This window comes from Microcebus murinus, chromosome 18 (assembly GCF_040939455.1).
Source record: "Microcebus murinus isolate Inina chromosome 18, M.murinus_Inina_mat1.0, whole genome shotgun sequence".
In the NCBI taxonomy this organism is placed as follows: domain Eukaryota; kingdom Metazoa; phylum Chordata; class Mammalia; order Primates; family Cheirogaleidae; genus Microcebus; species Microcebus murinus.
The window spans coordinates 4,055,109-4,080,186 of NC_134121.1; the positions used below are offsets into that span (position 1 = coordinate 4,055,109).

The 25,078-nt window shown below is 38.7% G+C and overlaps 1 protein-coding gene across 6 annotated transcripts in view; it reads right to left on the bottom strand.

Moving 5' to 3' along the window:
- The window catches only part of SPECC1 (sperm antigen with calponin homology and coiled-coil domains 1), a 277,492-nt gene that overhangs the window by 229,271 nt on the left and 23,143 nt on the right, over window positions 1–25,078 (bottom strand). Inside the window, exon 1 of one of the 6 annotated variants that reach the window (XM_012737893.2) lies at window positions 5,050–6,504. The exons of 4 other annotated variants lie outside the window; for them this stretch is intronic. The gene's annotated coding sequence lies outside the window, so the exon portion shown is untranslated. Of the gene's footprint in view, window positions 1–5,045; window positions 6,505–25,078 lie in introns of those variants that run through there. One more of the 6 variants, XM_075994024.1, reaches the window with a different exon arrangement.

Consider the following 25,078-nt stretch of genomic DNA (forward strand, 5'->3'; position numbering starts at 1 on the left):
TCATCACTGATAATTTTAATTTTTAAATTTAGGAGCATTTCATTTTCATTGCTTCTCAATTACAGTAAGGCACAGAGTTTCAAGATACGTTAATGTAAGTCAATTTTAGGAAATGTGATAAGTAAGGTAGTTAACCATGGCAACAACTGTGAACAGAGGAATTAAACAACTAAACTCTGGGAAACAACGGTCCCAGCACAAGAAGTGAAGAAATGGCAGTAGGGGTGCAGAGAAGGGCATGGAATGGGAGAGACGGGAGCAATGCAGGTGCTTCTCAGAATAGCCCAGCCAACCATGCAAGGGGGCCCACCAGATTACTCTCTCCATCACGGCCCCCTGTGGGCAGCCATGATCACAATATGGTGTTGTGATTTATTAGCATTTACTGTCCCTTCTCCTCCACCCTGTGCAGGTCCCCCGAGCCTTGCACGCTCTCTGTCTTGCTCATCCTTTCAGGGCCTGGCACACTGCCTGGCTTGCACTAGGCACTGAGTGAAGATATGGCAGTAGGGTGCAGAGAAGGGCATGGAATGGGAGAGACAGGTGCAGTGCAGGTGCTGGGTGCATAACTGGATGGAGGACTATTTTGAATCTCAGATGACAGCTTTTTAAACTAGAGATAAGGGACACAGGATGGAAAGGAATGTGGGGAGCACGGTGGCTCTGGGGGTGTCCAGGAGCTGTGCATATGGGGACACAGCTGCACAAAGCCTGAAAGCAGGTGCAGGAGTTGGGAAGAGGTCAGCGCCCACCAATAATACAACTTTTCCTCCATGCCTCTTAGGTTGCGTTTCCTCAACAAATTCTTTGCTTCTTTTTCTAAAACATAAGTTAAAACCTTTAAGGTATCTTGAAATACTGTCACCCAAATAGTCACTCTTCCTAAAATTTGTCGTCTATTTTCCCACCCCTGAGCTTCTATACCTAGGATACTGCTCCCAAGGATTTTGTTGCCTGTGGGCCTGGAAAAATGCTTGTTTATTTTATTTATTTTATACAAATATAAAAATACAGACTCATAAAAATTTCAAACACAGAAGTATATCTATTTGCCAATCTGTTGCATGGGAAATGATAATTCATTAGTATTTGAACTTGCATTTCCATTATTATTACTGAGGTTAAACATTATATATTTATTGGCCACCTATCTATATTTCTTCTTCTGAAAAGTGCCTATTTAAAACCTTTGCCCATTTTTATTTTGTGTTTGTCTTTTTCTAACTGATAGGTGGTAATTCTTCATTTATCATGGATAGCAACCTTTATGGTATGTGTGTTGCATGTATGTCTCTCTGCCGCTTGCCTGTCTTTTAATGTACTGAGAGTCAAAAGTGTCATTCTTTCCCTTTATGACTTAGGACAACTAGCCATAAAGGGAAAGAATAACAAATATGACTCTCTATAAAAATATATATGTATAATGTACATTTATGTATGTAAAATATATATATATGTACACTTTAATACTCTTGATATACATCTATGTACATGAAATACTTTTTTAGTGTGTGTGTGTCTTTCATTTAGCTTTTATTTCCTCACCCAACAACCCTGTGCAATAAACACTATTACTACCCCCACATAGTAAGACTGAGGGACAGAGTGGTTAAGGCTGAGCGGTCGGCCTCCAGTGCCCACGCTCTTAACCAACACCTTATTTTGACTCAGTATTACTCCACACAACTCATTCTCCCTTCGTGTTATAAAAGCAGCAAAAATCACCACAATGTGATAATGGCATAGAAAGAGATAGCTCCTATAAATAAATAAGATAATCCAAAAATCATATGACACAGAAAAGCTGAAAGTATAAAAAGATGAAATTATAAAATATTAGAAAACATAAGGATGGCTCATAAATGACACTGAAAAAACCAGTTAGCATTATTTTTTAAAAGTCAGTTTATATCTACTTCCACATTATCCACCAAAGTAAATACTAGAAGGAAATAAATCCCTTAAAAGCAGAGAACTTAGATCTCTAAATGAAGAAGAATTAGAAAAAGAATAAACAGATTTGACTATGTAAAAATGTTAAATGGCTACATGTTTTTTAAAAACTCATTTTAAAAAGGTAAACAATAGACTGGGGAAAATAACTGACAAAAATATGGCAATAAATCTTACTATTAATAAAACCCATATAAATTAGCAAAAAATTGCAAGCATTATGATCCTAAAAAGATGATCAAAAGAGAAAGTACAACTTGTAAACAAGAACATGAACAAATGTTCACCCTTACTGTATTAAAAGAAATGCAGGCCAGGTGAAGTGGCTCATGCTTATAATCCTTTGGGAGGCCAAGACAGGAGGATTGCTTGAGGTCAAGAGTTCGAGACCAACCTGGGAAACACAGCGAGACACCATCTCTACAAAAAATTGTGGCACATGCCTGTAGTCCCAGCTACTGGGGAGGCTGATGCAGGAGGATCACTTGAGCCCAGGAGTTCAAGGATGCAGTGAGCTATGACTGTGCCACTGCATTCCAGCCTGGGCAACAGAATGAGACCCTGTCTTTTAAAAAAAGAGAGAGAGAAAGAAAAAAGAATTGCAAAATTACAATAAAGCGGTTCTATTTTACCTATTCTTTTTCCCCCCATGATACTGTCCACTGATGGAATGGATGAAATTGAACTAGTACTCTCAGACACAATGTTGCTAAAAAGTAATTTAGCAGCCAGGAGCAATGCCTCATGCCTGTAATCCTAGCACTCTGGAAGGCCGAGATGGGAGGATCACTTGAGGTCAGGAGTCCAAGACCAGCCTGAGCAAAATCGAGACCCAGTCTCTACAAAAATTAGAAAAAATTAGCTGGGTGAGGTGGAATGCACCTATAGTCTCAGCTACTTAAGAGGCTGAGGGAGGAGGCTCTCTTGAGCCCAGGGGTTTGAGGTTGCAGTGAGCTAGGATGATGCCACTGTACTCTAGCTGGGGAAACAGAGCGAGACTCTGTCTCAAAAAAAAGAAAGAAAAGAAAAATTAGCTGGGCATGGTGGTGTGCACCAGTAGTCCCAGCTACTTGGGAGGCGGAGTAAGGAGAATTGATTGAGACCAGGAGTTTGAGGTTGCAGTGAGCTATGATGATGTCACTGCTCTCATGCCCAGGCAACAGAGCCAGACTCTCTCCCTCTCAAAAAAGAAAAGTAATTCAGCAACACACACAAGCACCATTAAAATGTTCATGCCCTTTTACTCAATAATCCCACATCTGAGAATCTATTCTAGAGATATAACCCCAAAACATGGGTAAAGTTCTATGAACAAAGATAGTTGGGTAAAGTTCTATGAACTAAACTATTATTTATAGTAGCAAAAAACAACAACAAAAGAAACCTAATTTTAAAGAACAGGGAATGATAAATATTTTATAGAATAGCCACTTAATACAACATTATATACCACTAAAAATAAGTGTGAAACTATATAATAACATTTAACAAAACTTATGCCATAATATCTAGTTGAACAGATAGAAAGAAATTTAGGAATTTTAACAGTTATACTAAGGCATGAGATTGAGTCACCATTTTTTCTAATTCCCAAATTTACCGAAACATTGTATCAGAGCATGAGCTCTGGATTGAGAGAGACCTAAGTTCCCACTCTGACTGTACCACTCACCTGCCCACCCACCTGTCTACCCTCCTGTCTGACTTTGACCAAGTCACATCACCTTTCTAGGCCTCTGTTTCCTCACCTGTAAAAGTGAAGACCAAAAGATATCTACCCCATGGGGCTACTGTGAGAATCAAATGAGATAAGGCTTGTAAAGAGCTTGACTACAGTTCTTGTCATACAGTGTGTGCTCAAAAATGTAATTTTTATCATTTAAAATTTTTAATGTATTTAGAAAATAAAAGTGAAATGAGACAAGATACTTCACATGCAATGGTTTATTTCAAATTCCAGATTTTCAGATGAAAGTTTAGTACTGTTTACTTTGTACCTCTGTTTAGATAGCACTTACACGTTAACTCTCTTGACGAAGGAAAGATTAAAGGAAGTGAAACATGGCTACTCTAAAAAGGAACCACGTCAGAACAGTCTATGGAGCTGAGTTGTGAAGGAACAAAAAGCAGCCGTCTTAGTGGGAACTACAGCAGAAGCAATAAATAGATGTCTTTACCCCTGGATTCTGTTGAGAGGGGCGGAAAGCACATTTCCCAAGTAAACTTAAAATACGGACTTCCTGCACTGCTGAGCTAAATATTTTACTCCAATAAGAAATGAGTCAGTGGGACAAGAATATAAAAAGCAAAAACTTAATTGATGGAAATGGAGTGGTTAAGAGAATTTTCAAAGTATCTTGAGCCCTGGGAGGAACCAGGTGGCAGATGGGGGGGGGGACTGTCTAAACAAACCGTATAATAAATAACTTCCTAGAAAAGCCTCTACCTTTGTCATATTATTGCTTGAAACTCTGCCCTCGGGTTTCATAAGCATCTAATTTCAGAGCCTCGCACAACGCACCGCCTGGAGCACTGGGACCTTGTCAGCCAGACGAGAAAGCACTCTACAGTACTGATCTCCTCCCAGGGGAGGCGGTGCTAGATCCTTGGGGGCTAAGCACCAGTCAAGTGGGCGGTTCTCTCCACAGGACCTTAGACTTCCCACTTTGCAAAAAGAATGCACTGAAGCAGCCCTCTTCACCTTGGATGTAAAAATAGATCTCCACACTGCTGCTAATTGGTACCGGTAGAGAAGACTTTTATTCCAAAGAACTTTGTATATTAACTTGAAGTCAGCATTAGTCATCTTTACTCTGCAAGATGAAACAAGTGAAAAGCCATGAGAAAAGACAATTTTTTTCAAGATAGCAGAAAATAAGTTTCAAATCCCTTTCCATCCCCTCAAAAGCATGCATGTAGCATTAATTTATCCAGTTCTTGCACCACAGAAGAACATACACTGCCTTAGGCATATCAGATTCACTAGGGCTGTTAGAACTTATACCCAAAGCAGAGGAACCTCTTACCCTAGATAGAGCAGTTTTCTAAGATTTTCCATCCTCATCTTAAATAATAACCAACTATGTACTCACTCACTTTGCTTCTCTGCTTCTCGTGCTTCTCGGCAGCTGCTGACTCAATCAGCAAGTCAGCCGCACTGCTGGGGTCTGATGCCCGTGGGAGGAAAACCACACGCAGGGCTGGGCAGAGCAAGCTTGAGCAACAGCTTCACTCAGGAAGCAGGCGGGTCTGACCCACCCAGCTTCTGACCGCCTCTCCCTCTCTCGCCTGCCATTCACATTCAATCTCTCTGTCTCTTTCTCTATCAAGCACAAAGTGCAAAATCATATTTCCATCCTGTTGCTTCCTGAAAACGTAATTTGTACCTCCCCCAAATGTAAGGATTTCAAGATGTAGGCTGGCTAGCTTCTTGCCGATTGCTCCCTGAGATATCAAACAGGAAAAAAACAACACCCACAGCCTGCTCTTCAGAAGTGGGTTTACCCTGAAGCCTCAGCCACCCCACCACCCCGCTTGCCACAGCTGTGAGCTTGGGGTGGGACTGGGAAGTCCGGTACAGCCAAGAAGCACGTCACAGCAGGTGGTTCTCGTGAGCCAACTAAAAGCATCTCAGAAGGTAGGGCTCCAATAACTTGTTGTGATTTGTTTTTTCATTCTAAATAAATATTTTCATACCTAATTTTGAATTTAGAGAGCTCCAAAATGATATGGGCATCCTCACAAAACCTGGGGTGCACACTGCCTGCCACTGCAGACAGCCTACGCAAGGCCCTGCAACGATGGGATCTGCTGCAAAAGGAGCAAATACACTGCCCAGAAAAAACATGGAAGACATTTTGCAAAGGTACATAAGTGACATGTGTTATAGCCACACACCCAAGAACTCTTGTCAGTGGGCCTAGGCTAAGCCTAGTCATTGCCATAAGCTGGATTCTAATTGCTATGTTACTGAATACCAGGCGTGGAAAGCAGCCAAGTAGCTCCTATACGGCAAAGAGCTCTCATACAGCAGGTGGTTTGGGTTTGCAGAGCCTCGGTGACACCAAATCCCACGTGTTCACTATAATTCCATCCCCTACATCAGATCCTGCCATTCTAACCGATGGACCACAGTAAGGAGCTGTGGTCAGGCAACTTGGAACTGGCCTTCCCCTGATCAGGTGTTGCTGCAACGGTGGCCAAACACCCCACCTGACCAATGCTGCTGCCTCTCGTGGCCACCCCTCTTTCCCTTAAAGGAGCCAAGAGGAACAATGTGCTATACCTGCGCTCACTGAAGAGCATCTACCCTTCTGGGCGGTCAGGGGCATATAAGGACCCTACTCCTCTGGGACCCCAGCGCATGGAACCATGGCATAGATGTGGGAGGTGTTAGTGGTCAGGACTCTGCAAGTGACAAACATTCAACCTTGTTTAAGCAAAATGTCAAATTTATTGGCTCGACTAATTGGAAATTCTCAGGGTAAATTTTTGGCTTTAAGCCAGCTAGACCTTGAGGCTTGAATGATAAATCAGGAATTGTTGTTTTAATCACCTCTCAGCTATGCTTTCCTACCTTAGCATCATTCAAACACAGGTGGTCTTGGTGTGGGAAAGCCTTTCCCAGCAGCATTGCAGGATTGGAGGTCTTTAGCATTCAACATGCCAGAAAAGAGACTCACTCTCCGCAGAAAAGCACTCCAAGGTGATACACTGTCCAACCCATTCACAGGGGAGAGGGACTTGGATGATTGGCAGCCCCAACAGTCATGGAAGAGCAGTTTCCAAACAGAAGAAAATACTGGTCAGACAAAAAGGTACAAGCTAGTTACCCAAATAGTGTCTTGGATTATTAAGCCTTTCATGTGACCATATCTTACTTCCTCAATATGACTATAAATCTATTAATAGAAGGATATACATGAAATTCCTACAGTGGTTATCTCTTAGAGTGTGGGTCATTTATTTATTGAATTCACATTGTAGCTTCCAAATTTTCTAAAAATGAGTATTAAATTGTGTAGTAAAATAATGCAATTAAATTATCACATGCTAAAAACGATCATACTTACAATAGCAAATATATATAAAAATATGTATGAATAAACCAGGTAACAAAATTACAGGTACCCCTTCCTCCCTCACCAGAATCTATATTTTACTGAATAGATGAAAAAACACACCATGTTCTCTCAATTAGATATTCATTCTCCACAAATAATTTTATAAATGTGTTGTCATTTCAATAGAATGCTAATAGGATTAGAAATGTGAATAAAATTCTTTTATAAAATTATACTAAAATTTATCTGGTAGAATAATTGGTTCTTCTCTATACAACTGATAGAATAACTGATTCTTGGCCAGGCGCTGTGGCTCACGCCTGTAATCCTAGCACTCTGGGAGGCCGAAGCGGGCGGATCGCTCAAGGTCAGGAGTTTGAAACCAGCCTGAGCAAGAGCAAGACCCTGTCTCTACTAAAAATAGAAATAAATTAATTGGCCAACTAAAAATCTATACAAAAAAAGATTAGCTGGGCATGGTGGCACATGCCTGTACTCCCAGCTACTTTGGAGGCTGAGACAGTAGGATCGCTTGAGCCGAGGAGTGTGAGGTTGCTGTGAGCTAGGCTGATGCTATGGCACTCTAGCCTGGGCAACATAGCAAGACTCTGACTCAAAAAAAATAAAAAAGAATAATTGATTTTTTACTGTAGAAGCTTACAGAATAATTGACTCTTCTCTAAAGATGAAAATTCTTGAAAAAATTGAAAAGGACTTGTACTACCAGTAAAATAGATGAGAAAAGTCAAATAATTACAATAGTATAGGTTCAGGAATAGAAAGAAGAGCAATAATAGATCATACTAAAGCCCAAAAACAAGAATTCAGTTATGACAAAGATGGCATCACTAATCTAAGCTACAGAACAGATTGCTTTCGCTGGGCACAGTGGTGTGCACCTCTAGTCCCAGCTACTGCAGAAGATCACTCGAGCCCAAGAGTTCAAGGCTGTGGTGTGCGATGATCACGCCTGTAAATAGCACTGCACTCCAGCCTAGGCAACATAGCAAGACCTGATCTCTAAAAAAATAAAATTTTTAAAAAGAAAAAAATATAGGAAATTATATATCTGAACAAGGTAGGAGAGGCCTCTCTGAGCCTAGATGCAAAGGCTGAATACATAAAGAAAAAAACAGATGTAAATTTAAAACCTCTGGAAAAAAACACTATAAACAAAATACAATTGCCAATGACAAGATGAGATGACATCTATACATAACCTTTGGTGCAGTTATTCCATTTGTAGAAATGTATACTATGAAAATAATCATGAATGAATACAAAGCTGTATGAGCAAGAGTGATGTGCTTATCCTTGATTATAACAACAAAGGAAATGATTAAAACTTTAATTCGTTAAATTATTGTATATCCACATAATTAAACTTTATGTAGCCGTTAGAAGTAATACTATACCAATATCACCTATAATATAGATGTAAAAATCCTCAACAAAATACTGGCAAACCAAACCTAGAAACATATAAAGGATTATACACCATGACCAAATAGGATTTATCCCAGGAATTCAAGGTTGGTCCTACATAGGCAAATCAATCAATGTAATTTACCATATTAATAGAATAAAGGACAAAATCACATGATCATCTCAACAGATGCAGTAAAAGCAACTGACAAAATACGATAGAACACTCAATAACTAGGAATAAAGGGGAACTTCCTCAATCTGATAAAGAGCAACTACAAAACACCCACAACTGACATCACACTTAATGGTGAAAAGCTCAAAGCTGTTCCCTAAATCAGAAACAAGACAAGGATGTATTTGCTCTCACTACTTCTAGTCAACATTATACTGGAGGCTTTAGGTAGGGCAATTAGGCAAAAAAAGGAAAGAGAAGGCATCCAGATTGCTAAGAAAGTAAAACTATATTAACAAATGACACATCCTTTTTTTTTCTTTTTTATGGTTTAATAATATTCTATTGTACCACATGTTCTTTTTTTTTTCTTTTTTCTTTTTTTTTGACACATTCTTATATATAGAAAATCCTAGAGAATTGATAACAATAAAAAGCTCTTAGAGCTAATAAAGGGGTTTAGCAAAGTTGCAGGATCCAAGATTAATATACAAAAATCAATTATATTTCTATGTATTTGCAATGAACAATCCAAAATATTAAGAAAACAATCCCATTTACAATAGCATTAAAAAGAATAAAATACTTAGAAATATGTTTAACAAAAGGTGGAAGATTTGTACACTGAAAACTAGAAAACAACATTGAAAAGACTGAAGTCAATTAATGAACAGACGTCCTGTGTTCTCATCGACTTTTAATATTAAGATGGCAATAGTTCCCAAATTGATCTACAGACTCAACACAAAACCTAACAAAATTCTGGCTGCTCTTTTTTCCAGAAATTGACAAGTTAGTTCTACTGTATAACTCATATGGAAACGCAAGGGCCCAGAATACTCAAAACAATCTTGAAAATGAAGAACAAAGTTGGAAGACTTACACTTTCCAATATCACAACTTAATACAAAGCTATAACAATCAAAACTGTGTGGTATTGGCCTAAGGACAGACATATAGATTAATAGAATATAATTGAGAGTGTATAAATGAACCCATACAGTTAGGGGTAGTTGATTATCAACAAGGATGTAAAGACAATTCAATGGGAAACAGAACAGTCTTTTCAATACATGGTGCTGGGATATCTACATGCAAAAGAACAAAGTTAGATTCCTACCCCATACTGTATATAAAAATCACCTCAAATTATAAGAGCTAAAACTTAAGACTCTTAGGAGAAAACATAGGTATAAAACTTCATGGCCTTCTATTAGGCAATGTTTTCTTAGATATGATATCAAAAGTAGAAGTAACCAAAAACGAACTAGATAAATTATACTTCATAAAAATTAAAAACTTTTTTCTTCAAAGGGAACTCTCAAGAAAATGAAAAGATGGCCCATAGAATGGGAGAAATTATTTGCAAATCATTTATCTGATAAGGTTCTATTATCCAGAACATATGAAGATCTCTTACAACTCGACAACAAAAAGACAAATAACTCAACTGAAAATGGGCAAAGGATCTGTATAGGAATTTCTCCAAAGAAACTATACAATGCAAATGGCCAATAAGCACATTAAAAGATGCTCAACATCATTAAGCATTAGGAAAATCAATCATTCAGCACTATACAAATCAAGGCCACAATGAGATATCATTTCACACCTAACTTCCTAGGGTGGAAGGACAGACAATAACAAGTGCTGGACCGGGTTTGGGTGGATCAAGATTGTAATCCCAGCACTCTGGGAGACGAAGGCAGGAGGATCACTTGAGCTCAGGAGTTTGAGACCAGCCTGAGCAAGAGTAAGACCCCATCTCTACTAAAAATAGAAAAATTAGCCAGGCATCATGGGGTATGCCTATAGTCCCCCAGCTACTTGGGAGGCTGAGGCAAGAGGATCACTTGAGCCCAGGAATTAGAGGTTGTAGTGAGCTATTATGAAGCCACTGTACTCTACCCATGGCAACAGAGTAAGACTCTGTCTCAAGAAAAATAAAAAAAAATAACAAGTGTTGATGAGGATGTGGAGAAATTGGAACCCTCATACAGCATGTAAACATAATACGGTAGAGTCATTGTGAAAAGCAGTTTGGTAGTTCCTCAAAAAGTTAAACACAGAGTTACCATTATAGCTCAGTAATTCCACTCTTTGCTATATATTCACAAGAACTGAAAACAGGAGTTCAACTAAAAAAACTTACACACAAATGTTCACAGTAGCACTATTCACAATAGCCATAAAATGGAGAAAACCCAGATGTCCATCAATTGGTGAACAGATAAATATAATGTGTAAATCCATACAGTAGAATATTATTCATCAGTAAAAAGGAATATATTGAAAAGAAAAAAGGGAATGGATGAACCTCAAAATATTATGTTGAATCAAATAACCCAGACACAAAAGGTCACCTATTGTATGATTCCACTTCTATGAAATGTCCAGAATAGGGAAATCCACAGAGACAGAAAGGATTAGTGGCTGCACAGGATGAGGTGAGGGGTATGGAAGGGGAATGACTGCTCTGAGGTTTATTTTGGGGGCAATGGGAATGATGGCGGTACTTATTGCACAACTTTGTGAATATACAAACAAGTCACTGTACTGTACACTTTAAAAGTATAAATTTTATGGCATGTGAATTTGAGGTATCTCAATATAAATATGATATATAAATATATTTTTATATTATAAAAATCAAATATTTATATAACAAATATAAATGTGAATATATGTGAATTTATGGTATCTCAATATAAAGAACGATTCTGTAAAATATTTGATGATATATAACAATGATTACAATGTATTTAATGGAAAATAAGGACTGTAAATGATATATACAATAGGAGCTCATATTTATATTTGGGCACAGAAAAAAATCTATATATTAAGAATGGTTATCTCTGATGGGATGATAGGAAAATTTAATATCCTTTATGATTTTTAAATTTTTCTACACCATCTACATGTAACCATTTTATAATTTTAAAAATTTGATTTAAGCATAACAACAATTATGTATCCTGACAGCAGGAGACTCTATCTGTAGCTTCATGACTTATTACTGCAGAAAGCAAGTTCAATCTGACCCAAGGAAGGCTTTCTTAATTGTGAAAATAATTAAATCTGGACAAGATTTCCTTTGCAGGGAATACGCAATCTCTCCTGGGTTCTCCAAGAACAGAGTAAGATGACCATGACCTGCCACAGTGCTATGCTGAGGTGCGGATTTGCAGCTGGCTGAGTGGTTCCAGGCTGGCAAGCCCCAGAGCAAGGCTCCTCAGCTGAAGGAAGCCATGAGCAGGCTAAGCTCCTAAGTGCCTCAGCGGGAAGCCTGCCAGCTCTCCACAGAACAAGAATTTCCCAAACCCTCGCCAAAAACCAAAGCTTAAAAATGCTCTGTTTTGCTCTTGGAAAATAAATTATCAACCCTAAAAATAACTAGGACAAAGCCAAAGGATGAAATTAACTCTGAATGAGTTTCAAAGAGATGTTTGAGTAATTTTTGCAAAGACTGTCAGAGTAAGAGTCCTCCGGACCCCTGCGTTATAGCAGAGGGGGATCCAAGAGAATCCGCATGATTCAGGATGGAAGGGCACACTCCCAGGGGCAAAAACAAACAAACAAAACAGTAAAAATCTTCATGAGTTTCTAAGTTTCATCTAGCCAGCAATAGACCCAGTATTTATTACCGGAAAATAGGTATAAATAGAAATTGTTTATCTGATGAATTAGTATATCATAATGAATATATTAATATATTAAACAAAATCTGAAATTTGATATAAGCATGTAGTATAGAAAAATATTACCCTTTTTTGTTACATCTACAAAGCCTGACTTCATTCCTACTGAGAAGAACTTGATTTCTTTTTTTTTTTTTTTTTCCATTTTTAGTTGGCCAATTAACTTTTTTTTTTTTTATTTTTAGTAGAGACGGGGTCTCGCTCTTGCTCAGGCTGGTCTTGAACTCTTGAGCTCAAACGATCCACCCGCCTCAGCCTCCCAGAGAGCTAGGATTATAGGCGTGAGCCACGGCGCCTGGCCGAGGAACTAGATTTCTGTTAACCAAACCATGTCTTTAGATGACTTTTTATTTTTGTTCTAAGGCATAAAATTTCACCTTAAGAAATTACACAGAGAGAACTAATTACAGAGGGAAACATAGCACACTAAGCAAAGAGTTGTTGGTGAGGTTGGGCTTCTTATGAGCTGAGACAAGGTTCGGCATGCCCTCCCTAAGAACATACAAAGGCCAAGCTTTTTCTGTAAATGCGTGGCTAGGAACAAGCAGCTTTTCGGCTTGCAGTTTATAATACACTGATATATTTTCATTTTTAAAGACACTACTATAATGCCAGGTGAATTCATATACTGAAGGTCATGTAGTGTGACCTTGAGAGGTCATATAGGAATGAGGTGTGCCTGGCTCCCGGACAGATATCCCTGCTGTCCTCCCACCTAAGCACTGCCCACCCTCTCCTTCTAGTGCCCCACACCTGCCACCCACACTGTGCTTCTCTCCTGGGCTGTGCGAGGGTACAGTATATGCATATATTTGCATTTGCTTAATTAGTCAGGAATAGGAAAGCAGCTACCCTTTTAATTCCAAAGCAGATGTGAAATTAATTTGGGAAAAGAACAAGAGTCCTAGGGAATGTGAAGAATGACTCAGCCTCAATTCCCCACAAGTTCCATCACACTTGGGGATGTGCCCGTCCACTTGACTCTCCTGCCATCAGGATTCTGAATGTGCAGTACCCTTTTCTGACCTCCAGCTGCTCCTCTTTTGGCTGTCCCACTGTGACCTGTGACACTCCCTCTGAGCCTGGTTTTGGATGCTCACAGGCAGGAGGTTTCTTCCTTCCCTTGCCAGTTTCACATGCCTCCCTGACCAGTCTGAACCCCAAGATCACCCCCTTCCACCAACCCTGGCCCTGCTCAGTCAGCAGCCAACCAGGCACTGCCAGCTCACTCATTTTAATTTTTTCCTGATCAGGGTCTCCAAACAGACTGCCCTGAAGCTACTTGGCCCTCATTGCCTCTAAGCAATTGATTTAGTCATTTCTAACTGGCTTCTTACCAAACTTCTCGGAACATTTATTATAAGAGTCTCTTGGTTAAGTTAACTCAGAGGGGGAGAGTGGTTAGCCTGAATGTGATCATAGGTCGAGTACTATTTTCCAATTCAGCCTTCTTATTAACAAAGCTGACGGTCCGATCTCAATCTGATTCCTGACTCCTATCTTTCATTTCTTAACGGATTCTGAGCTGTCCAATTTGTGATGGTGGTTGGGGGTGGTGTGGGCGAAGGAGAGTGACGTCAGCAACTGTTTCCCAAGCCCCAGCAGATATCTTGGAGCATTTGTTCCCACCTTCCTCCGTGGGCAGAAAATAGGAGGAAGAAATGAATAAAGATAAAACAGCAATTAATAAAACAAATTTTTAAATAGTCTTAAAGATTAATAAAACTAAAAGTTGGTGTTTGAAAAGACTAACAAGATAGAACTTCTGGGAAATCTAATCAAGGAGGAAAAAGAGAAGGTAACCAAACTAGAAACAAGAAAGAGGACATAATTACACGTATGGATTTGTAAACAAGGCAAAGCAGATCATTTTCTAGGAAAACACAGATTACCAAAATTAACTCAAGAAGAAACAAACAGTCCAACAGAAAAAAAGGCATAGGATATTAAAAGGCAATTCACAAAAAGAAAAATACAAATGACTGCTAACCATATGAAAAGATGCTTAACCTGTCTAGTAGCAACAAACAAGAGCTAAAGCAATAAGATATTTTTAAACCCATCATATGTACTAACATTTTTAAGAGATAATAGTGTTAGCAAAAACACAGGAGATAGGCACTTTCATACACTTGTGTGTATAACTCTTGGGAGGCAGTTGGAATGGGGATTGTAAAGGGAGACTTTTCATATTTCACTCTATTTCTGTATTTGAATTTTTGTAAGAATATGTTTTCTGTGTTATACCTGAAATTTTGAAAATGGAATTTTAAAGTCTGTAGGCACAAGGATCACAATTGTTACTGTTGATTTAGGCTGGAGAACAAAATAATATAAAATAAGGACACAGACTTAAAATAGCTTATGGATCTGAAACATAACAGAAAGGAGAAACAGAAAAATAAGCAGCAAAGTACAGACTGGAAATGATAAAGGAAAAAATTACACATGCAAAGCATTAGTTCTGAGGGCAAAACTGCTGTTCTATCTTGCAGAGCGTCTCATGCCCAGCAAGCCCTTAATAAATGCTTGTTGAAGAAATGAAAGAAAACTGGGACCAAAGTCAATAAATTACAGAAAACATTAGCAAGTGTCATCTGATCAGAAAGAGGAATAACTTAAAGACCTTACAAACGTAGCTGTCAAAATATCAATCTCCTTGTAGGCATTGTTCAGCCCAGAATCCTGTGTAATAATAAACTAGCATATATCCTTGTCTACCTAAGGTTCAAGGTTCCCAAAGGTTGTGTCTTTATGGGTTTACCAAGCACCCTCTCTAGAGTCACTGAATCAGGCCAGCGTCTGGCACAGTCCTTGTCACCAAGGGACTACAGCCCAACGCACAGACGGCCAGTGGCTGGAGCATGCATGGAGGCCCACGGAAGTATATCAAAAGGTAGGCTGGGATTCCTATTTCAAAAGAAACAATTTTGTTCACATATATTTTAAAAATTTGAAACATAAAGTTATTATAGTCACTGAAATCCTGTTACACTCTTAATATAGCCATTAAGTTTGAAATTTATACTTGCACTAGGAATACTAGTCATTTTTCTGCAACTAACCTTCAGGCGAAAGGATGTGGTTCATCTCAATCTGTTCCTGTTTTTTCACAATATATTTTTATAATATTTGTGTGCTGGTGCTTGTATGTGTTTATATTTGTTAAAATTTTCAGTTTTCATCTTTTTCTATTTTGTAGCTTCACATCAGTTCAGAAAAATTGACATAGAAAAATAATTTGATGAAGTATAAAAGTCATACTGAGAATAATATAAATATTACTGAAAAATTATAAGGATCATTATTGAACAGGACTAAAATACAAGCTGCAGAAATACAGGCCCTATATTCCAAGTGATATGCTACCCAGGCAGTTTAAAAAGGGAAGTGCAAATAGAAAGTAAAACAGAGAATACTGCAAAATTGGAATTTATTGGACCATTGATCCATTTGCTCCTAAGGCCTGAATGTTTTATTGCTTTATGAAGCTTGTGAAATAGTGGCAGAAAACCACACAAGCTTTCTACATCACTTTTAACAAAGTGTGATGGCCTCTTTGGTAAACCAACCAAGTTCTTCCTCAAGGGCCAGATAATGTTTCTCAGTGCAAAACCAACACATTTCATTACTAAAAGAAGATCACAACTATAGAGACATCATTCAAAGTTGCATTCCTCAGAGACAAAAAATAGGTACACAACACACGCTAATGGAATATTCTTTGGAATAACCCCTAAGTTAATGATAGGTGTTTTGGTCAGAGAGAAAAGAAAGCAAGATATTAGCAAATTCTTCTATCAAATAACACTCTAATATCAACATGGTCTGTACATGTGGAGGAAGCATTGCTAGCACATGTATAGACCAGTCAATAATTTCAATTTACCATTGAGTGAAACTTCTTTTGCAAGGCATTAATCAGCACCTTTCATGTTCACATACAAGGGCCAAAGTAGAAAATGGAAAAGGGGCCCAGAGCTCTAAACTGATGAGAGGACCAGAAAGAAAAGGAGTTGTTACATAGAATAAAAGATGTTACACTTAATGCCAATCTACACCAACACTTTTTTCCTCAGAGACGGGCTGATTATCTAAATAATCTAATCTTTACTCAGTACCAAAAAATGGGTAAACATTTTAAAGCAAACTACAGTCGTGGACAATCTGTCTTTTCAACGTGCATGTGGACAGCAGGTGCCAGTGTCTGCTTGTCCACACTCAAGCAGGCAGGCTGCTAAGGAGAAAAGTGCTCTCAAGAATATTTAAAACAAGGAACAACATCAAACTCTTTCTTCATGACCATTTCTATGAGCTCAGGCAACTTGCTTAAGTAATATATTTCAGTAATCTGTATTTGGAGCAGCCTGAATCTTAGCCAAAATATCATGATTTTAATGATGACATGTTAGGATATCTTGATATGACCAAACTGCAATGTAGGCAGCTAAATCTCCATGAGTTTTACTTCCCCAGCACTTGACAGTTTTCTTCACAAATAAATAGATTTTTGACATATTATTGGAGTATTTTAAAACTACACTGACATGCTCCAAAACAACATAAAGAATCAAATGCAAAGAGTGGAATCCACTGTTATCTATTAAATAGAAACACTTAACTTTCCAGCTGGTAAGTGTGATATGCTTGTTAACTCAGCAGCTGAAAGAATGCAGAGAGTGCCCTTCAGTGTGAGATCAGCCTGCAATCTCTGTGTGCACACTTAACCTGAACATGCAGACCTATCAGAGCCAAAACACTTGCTCTCTTTCCTAACAACCTCTAATTCTGAGTTAGGCTTTCTATTTCAATGGAAATAGAGTAAGAAAAGAAATGGAAAGGCTCTGGAATCTAGAAAAATAGAAAAATAGTGGAAGATCACAGACAATGTGATTCCTCTTATAAACAAATGAAATATGGTATAATTTTAAAATCATTTAATATTTATTATTTTTTAAATTATGATGAATATTTTTGGGCTTTCTGCTCTAAAATAGGCCCATAAGCTTTTGGCAGATATCTCTTGGAAGCCAGTGCTTTCCATTGGAAGAGCTAAATTTGTATCTCTTAAAGATGCTGTTAAGAGTTCGGCATGCACCTGTATTTCTTGCTACTCTGAAGGGTAAGGCAGGAGGCCTGGGAGTTGGAGTCCAGCCTGGGCAACATAGCAAGACCCTATCCCTAAAAAATTAAAATTAAAGATGCAGTTAAGTCTCTGAAAGGAGTCCAAATCCTCTACCTTTTTCCATCGAGGCTAACATTTGGAATTCAGGAGGGACCAAAATGACAGAAATCCCAGACATGTCCTTGGTTCCTCCTGGAGTGCAATCTGCCTAAATAGCCTCAGCCCACAGGAGTCCCCTGCAGCCAGGAGGGTAAGCCTGAGGGCACCATATGGAGCCCCACACAGCATGCCCCGAGTGTGTGCCTGAGCTGGGCACTGCAGCATCTGGGCGCCATCCTACAAGCCTGGGGAACCCTCACAGTCAGGAAGGAGGTGGCCCGATGGGATCAACACAGAGAGAAAAGGGACACAGAGGTTTTGGTGTAGACACAATGGACGGTGCCAGCAGCTAACAAAGTCTTCATGGATGGGTGTGAATGACATGGACCAGACACCATCCTCCCCAAAGACAGTTCACTCCCGTTACTGGAGAAACATGGCTGGAAAGTAAAGTCAAGTTCAGATACAGAGAAATAAAGTTACTTTCTTTTTGAGACAGAATATGTTAAATGTTTTTACTACAACAAGATAAAATAAACAATATCAAAAAATTTTTAAAGTTCACAGAAGCAACAACAAAAAAGAGATGGACAGGGCACAGCATCTAATCTACTGGCATTCTTGGTCTAACTGAGAGAGACATTAACTGAGAGACAATTAATTACAGTGATGTGATCACAGCAATTACAGAGGTATACACTGGGATTACCGTAGAGAGGAATGCCTAACTCTCGGAAAGTAGAGAACACTTCAGAGAGTTGGTGAAAGCCTTCCAAAAGCAGGTCAAACTGCACACACCCGATCACTGAAAGAGGAAAAGCCACTGCGGATTCTGGTACCCATTAGCTGCTGCAGGAGAGATGAGCTGGAGCTGGGAAGCAAGGCCAGAACCCAACCTCAAATGCCTTTGCCTGCATTGCTACAGTGGCTGGACTTAACTCTAATCAATGAGGACAACTGAAGTACAGAAGAAGGATGATCAAATTCACATTTCAAAATGACTGCTCTGATGGCAGTGTGGAGGAGAGATTATAAGGGAGCACAGCTGGGGGCAAAAACTTGTTAAGAGGCAACTGAAGCAATCTAGATGAGAAATAATAAACTAAGAGCATGACTATGAAAATCAGAACAGGCTGAATCAATAGATACCTAAATGTAAATAATATGATGTGGCCACCAGTTGGATCTTGGTGAGGAAGAAGGAATTTCCTGGTTTGAGTAAAATTCGCTGAGACTGGGAAAATAGGTTTGCCATGTGCATTGGTTATCTATGGCTGTATAACACGTTATCAACAACATTTAGCAGCTTAAAACAACCAACATTTATTATCTCACTGTTTTTGTGAGTCAGGAATGTAGGAGAAGCTTAGCGGCTGGTTTTAGCTCAGGGTTGCTCATGAGGTTGTAGTCAAGACGACAGCTGGGGCTGCATCATCTGAGGCTCGGCTGGGGCTGGTGGCTCCACTTTCAAGGAGTTCCCTCACATGCGTGACAAGGCAGTGCTGGTTGCTGGTGGGAGATCTCAGGTGCTTGCCAAGTGAACCTCTGTAGAGGGTTGCTAGAATATCCTCCTAATATGGCAGCTGGCTTCCCCCAGAGCACGTGATCCGAGAGAGGGAGGCAGAGCAACAAGGGAGCTACGATGTCTTCAGTGACCTGGAACTGAAGTCGCACACTACCACTTCTGCCTTATTCCATTAGTTAGAAGGGAGTTACTAAGTCTAGCACACAGTCAAGGAGAGTGGAATTAAGCTCCACTTCTTGAAAGAAGAAGTGTCAAAGAATTTCTGGATATATTTAAAAATCACCACAGTATGGAAATGGAGAATATGAGTTCAATTCATGTTGAATTTGAAATGTCTGAGACATTCAAATGTCCAGCAGGCAGATGACCATACTCATAGATAGTAGCTTCTGACTTTAACAAGAATAGCGTAAGGTCACAGAATTAAGGAGGAAATGAAAGGCAAAAGAAGTGGGGTCAGGCAACTCCTGAAAACTGAGCCATGGAAAAGAACTCTATTGAGTTAGAGGTCAGAGTAGGGGATTTTGGTGGACTTCTTTTTGAAAGACAGGAAGCATAAGAGTATATGTATAGGTAGAGGTAGAATAAATCAGTAGAGGGGAAAAAGTAAAAAATATAAATGGGGACAGTTGACAAAAGTCTTAGCAGAATCCTTTGCCAAAGAGACCTGAGGCCAAGGGAGAGAATGGGTGCTATTTAGCGTGGCCCTGTTGCGGGGCAAACGGATAGGTAACAGACTGTTGGGAAGATGGATGCCAGCTCATACTGAGAAATAAATCTCAAATCAGCTTAGTTGTTACCTGCACCTTCCTACCTTCTCTTACTGCTGTGTGCAGACCCATGTTTCATCTCTCTGGCCTGTTCCAGGTTTCGGCATTCCAGCTTATCTGCTACCATGTTCCCTACCCCCTCTATAGCCTCTGCTCCTCCCTATGTCATTCGACTGGGCTGCCTGTCTAAGAAGTGATGACTTCAGCTGGGCCTCAGAATATCCTCCATGGAAATCTCCATCAGTGGCCCTGACAGACTTAGAATGATGAGACTGTCTCTGCTCCCAGCCTGTGACCTAGTAAGATCCCTGCCTGGACCCCTAATAGTATGGATCAGGTTTTTAAAATATCTTTGGGACAGAGTCTGTCATACTCCTCAATATGGAACAGATGAAACAGCTGCAGGGCTACTGTTTCTGAGCTAGAACTCTGTTTATATGTCCAGATTCTTTGATGTATTACCTTTTAGAGCTACTGAAATTTGTTCTAATACAATGTCCAATATAAATATAGTTCCCATTCTGTTTTTATGACCTCAACAAAACCTGACCAACTGTAGATGAACATTAAACACTGACAATCATGGAAATTAATACACTGATATCAGCAGTTCCTCATTTTAGCAGTTAGTATGGTGACATTTGGCACAAATGGCCATTTAAGGGAGCTTTCTTTGAAACATGCCATCTTATTAGATATATGATATCAAAACTAATGAAATCATGGGGAAATTTGGGGGAAATTTCTTATCTAAAATTTTTTAATGAATAAAGAGATTAAGCTAGTAATATTTTAGCTACTATTTATAAAATAACTATTATAGGTCAACCACCTTTCTAGGGATTTTTGCTTAAATTGTTACATCTAATCCTTAACAAACCACTATGAGTTAGGTATTCTTTTTTTAAATTTTAGACTCTTTTAAGACTTTTTATTTCTAAGCAATTTCAAACATACAGAAGAATTATTAAACAAATAATACAAAGAACTCTGGTATATCCTTCTCTGAGATTCACCAACTGTTAACATTTTGGTACATTTGCACTCTCTATACACACACACACACTTATTGTTTTAAAATAATTTGAGAGTAAGTTGCAGACCCCATGCTTCTTTTTTTTTTAAGGGCTTACTAACATTTTATTTTTTTATTCCTTTTATTTCATCATATTATGGAGGTACAAATATTGTTAGGGTTACAAATATTGCCCCTGCCCCCCCTCCCCCCATGTGCCAGAGATTCAAGCGTGTTCAATCCCCAGATGGTGTGCACTGCACACGTTATGTAAGCATACACCCCTCTCCTCCTCCCCCTCCCGCCTGCCCCCACCTGATAAAAAGTTTTTTTTTCTTTTTTGTTTGTTTGTTTGTTTTGACATTTTGGTTACATTATATATCTTTGCCTCTAGAAGAAGATGTTGGGAAAACCCTATCAGACATTGGCCTAGGCAAAGAATTTTTGAGGAAGACAAGGCAATCGCTGCACCATCAAAAATAAACAAATGGGATCTGATCAAATTAAAGAGTTAGGTATTCTTTTTTCCCCTGTGGGCAGTTGAGGAAACTAGGAATCAGAGAGGTTAGGTAATTTGTAAAGGCCACACAACTTGCATGTAGAAAACCTGAGATTTGCACAGGATCTTATCTAAGTCTAAAGTCTATGCTTTTCCCATTTTCCCATATTGCCTTTCTAATAAATGGCAGTTAATGTTAAATGTAACTATATTGACCTCCCACTAGTTGTTGCCCCCAAGGTGATTTCACTATCATACCACCTGCTTTATTTTCTCCACAGAACTAAGCACAATCTGAGATTTCCCTTTTATTACTAATCTCCTCCACTACATTATAAACTCAATGACAGCAGGGTCCTTGTCTGTTTTGTTCCCCCCTGTCTATCTGTACCTAGAACACTGTCTAGCATAGACAGGTAATTGATAAATATTTGTTGAATTAACAAATGAATGAAAAAAATTCAAAAGAAGAAAAAGCACTAAAACAATTTTTACATAAATATGTACTTTAAAAGAAAGCATTTGACAAATTCAAGAAATAACTTAAATAAGATTTTTAAAGAAATAACCAAGTGCTTATCTGGGACAAACTTTGCTATGTTTTATCTTCAGTAAGGCAACTGCCAAACTTGTAAGATCATAACAACAAATATGTGCTTCTATAACTGAAATTGTGCCTGAAGAAGTTCCTCTTTCCCAGCTCCTGTATACATTAATCTAAAAATTAGTAGCAGTTTTTTCCTAGAGAATATCCATGGCCAGTTTAACTAAAGGAAGATACTTACTAAGATGAAACTATCAAATGTGAGCCTAAGTTGAGCCAGTTAGTACCAATATATTCCAGAATTTTCTTTTTAAATCCTAATTTCCTCTGACAATTTTACCTGCAAATTCATTTCCTAAGTCACTGGGGAGCCAGGTTGAGAAAATATAGAATGACCAACCAAGAGTCTTTACTTCCATTGGCAAAATCAAAGTAGGTAAGTAAACATATGTCCTAACAATGAAAAGCAGACTATACTTTGAATTATCTAAAATGTCTTACTGCGAAGATACTTCCAACAAGATTCTCTCCAAAATACTTTTGTGAATTAGCATTTTTAAAAATATGGTAAGCCTAAGTTTTAAAAGTTTGATACCAGTACATGAATAAACAAATCGACATAAAATAGACCTAGTATGTGAAAAGAGGAATAGATAATAGTACATGAATAGACATGGAAGAGACCAAGAATTAGGTCTAAACACCTACAGGAGGTTAATATATAATAAAGCTGGTATTCCAAAGGAACCAATAAATGGTGTTGAGACAGCAGGATAGGAATCTGGGAAAAACTACAGTTGGGCACCCCACTTTACTACTTATACCAGAAGTGGCTCCAGCAGTATCAAACATTTAAAGGAAAAAAATGAAAATAATATAATTAGGAGAAGAAAATGCAGGAGAATCTTTAGAGTTTTAGTGTAGGGAAAGTCTATTTATAATATAAAAATGTACAGGTTAAAATATAAAAGAAAAAATCAACTACATACAAACCAAATCTTTCTGCATATCTAAAACATAAATAAACATAGTTGAATGAACTTGGAACAAAACACTAGTTACTGATATCCATATAAAGTTAATTTCCCTATACATAAAGGATGCCTACATGAAAAGTTTGAGACATCACCATGTTGATGAGAATGTGAAGAAATTGGAACTTTCATTTTTTGCTAGTAATATATATTGATAACATCTATGGGAAGCAATTTGGCAATATCTATCAAATGCACACATGCATATATCCTTTGACAAAGCAACTCCACTCCAGGAATGTATTCTACAGATTTATCCTTCCTGGGGCTGAGAACGGAGGGCTCAGGAACAGAGGTGGAAGATAAACTGCTTTTTCCCCATATCCCTTTTGGAACATGTCGTATTTTGCATATTGTCATGTATTACTTTTTCACAAAATAGAAATTTTTAAGCTATAAGTCTGGGAATTCTTACAAAAGAAAACATATTTATCTACCCTCTCCTTCTGTTAAAGCCAAAATAGAGAAGGAAATTCAACCCATAATGAAAGTAAAGAACAACCTCACCCCCGAACAACAGATATTTCCCAGAGACAAGGATTCACTGAACAAAATTGAGGGAGGACTACAAGAATTGATACTTACTTCTCTAGATCTTAAGCAGGTTTCAGGTTTCTCTAAACTGAGTGACAGGCTGCAGCAGGGAATATTCTGCCCTGTGGGCACTGTTTCCCTCTGAGGAAAGGTAAGGGAGAAAAATGAGTCATCAAGGATTAAAATGGAGAAAATTAGTAACACATAATGTTACCTGTTCCTACACGAAGAAGAGCAGTAAGTAAAATCAAAATGTTGAAAAAGTCAGTGAAAGAGACAACTCATTTGGGAAATGGAATAGAGGAAAACAATGGCGAAAGTGATCAGAAGGATGTTAGATATGGGAGGTAAAGATCTGTCAGACACAAACTTGGTAATTCTGCAGAAGAGAACCAAATAAATTCACAGGAAAAGAAAATTAAAGATATAATACAGGAAAACTCTCCTGAAATTAAATAACTCAATCCATAGCTTGAAAGGTTCACCATATGCAAAGAAAAATCAGTAGAGTGCAATCAAGGCAAGACATATCCTGGCAAAGTTAATGACACTACCAACAAAGAGGCAGAAGCAGCAGATAACCTGTAATGCTGGAAAAAACCATCTGCAGTTTTCTCCAGAACATCAGTGTCAGAAGACAAAACAGCAATGTCCACAGAGCATCAAGGGAAAGACATGTCCCCAGACTTCTTTACCAAGCTAGAATGCCACTTGTAAGGAAACAGTCATTTTACAATATGAAAGAACTCAAGCATTATCACACTCAAGAATCCTTGAGAAAAATGTAGTTGTAATACAGCCAACCAAATAGTTAAATGTAAAAATGTGCTCATTAATGGAAAGTTCATAGCTTCAAACCACCTTGGTCTCATCTACCAACATCACTTACCTGGCTTTCGTGCAGTAAGTCAACTCCCCTCCCTCCTTCCACTCTTGTACCCGAGTCTGCTCTCAACATAGCAGAATGACCACGTCAACACCCTCACCATCTCACAGAGGGTAAAAGTTCAAGTCCATGCACTGGCTTACAAAGCCCCCTTCCCAATCTGCACCCCACATGCCCTCCTGTCCCGTGAGCATTTCCCCTCACTTTTGCGGCCTTGGACTCCTCCCACTCCTCCTCAGGTCTTTGCTCTTGGCTGCTTCATCCATGTGCGCTGATTTGATGCCGTCACCTACTCTAGGTCTTGGCTCAAATGTCATCTTCTCAGTGGGGCCCTCCCTGACCACCCTATTTAAAATTCGAACGAACCGCCCTTGGTACCCTCAACCTCACTCACCCTATTCTATTTTAGCACGTATTCCCTTCTAATATGCTATACGATTTATTCATTTATTAGGTTCATTGTTTGCCACCCCATGTAGTACATTAAACTCCAGGGAGCAGGGATTTCTGTTTGTTTTCTTCACTTCCTTATCCCAAACATGTGGTTCAGGGTATTCAATATAATCAATGAATGAATTAGCAGTAGTTAGTACCAAACCCAAGTAAGCACAGAATTAAGTCTAAATGGCCTAGGTTAACTATGGCTACAAAACTGAATATAATTTTAAGAAGTTGACCAGGTGCAGTGGCTCATGCCTGTAATCCCAGCACTTTGGGAGACAGGGACAGG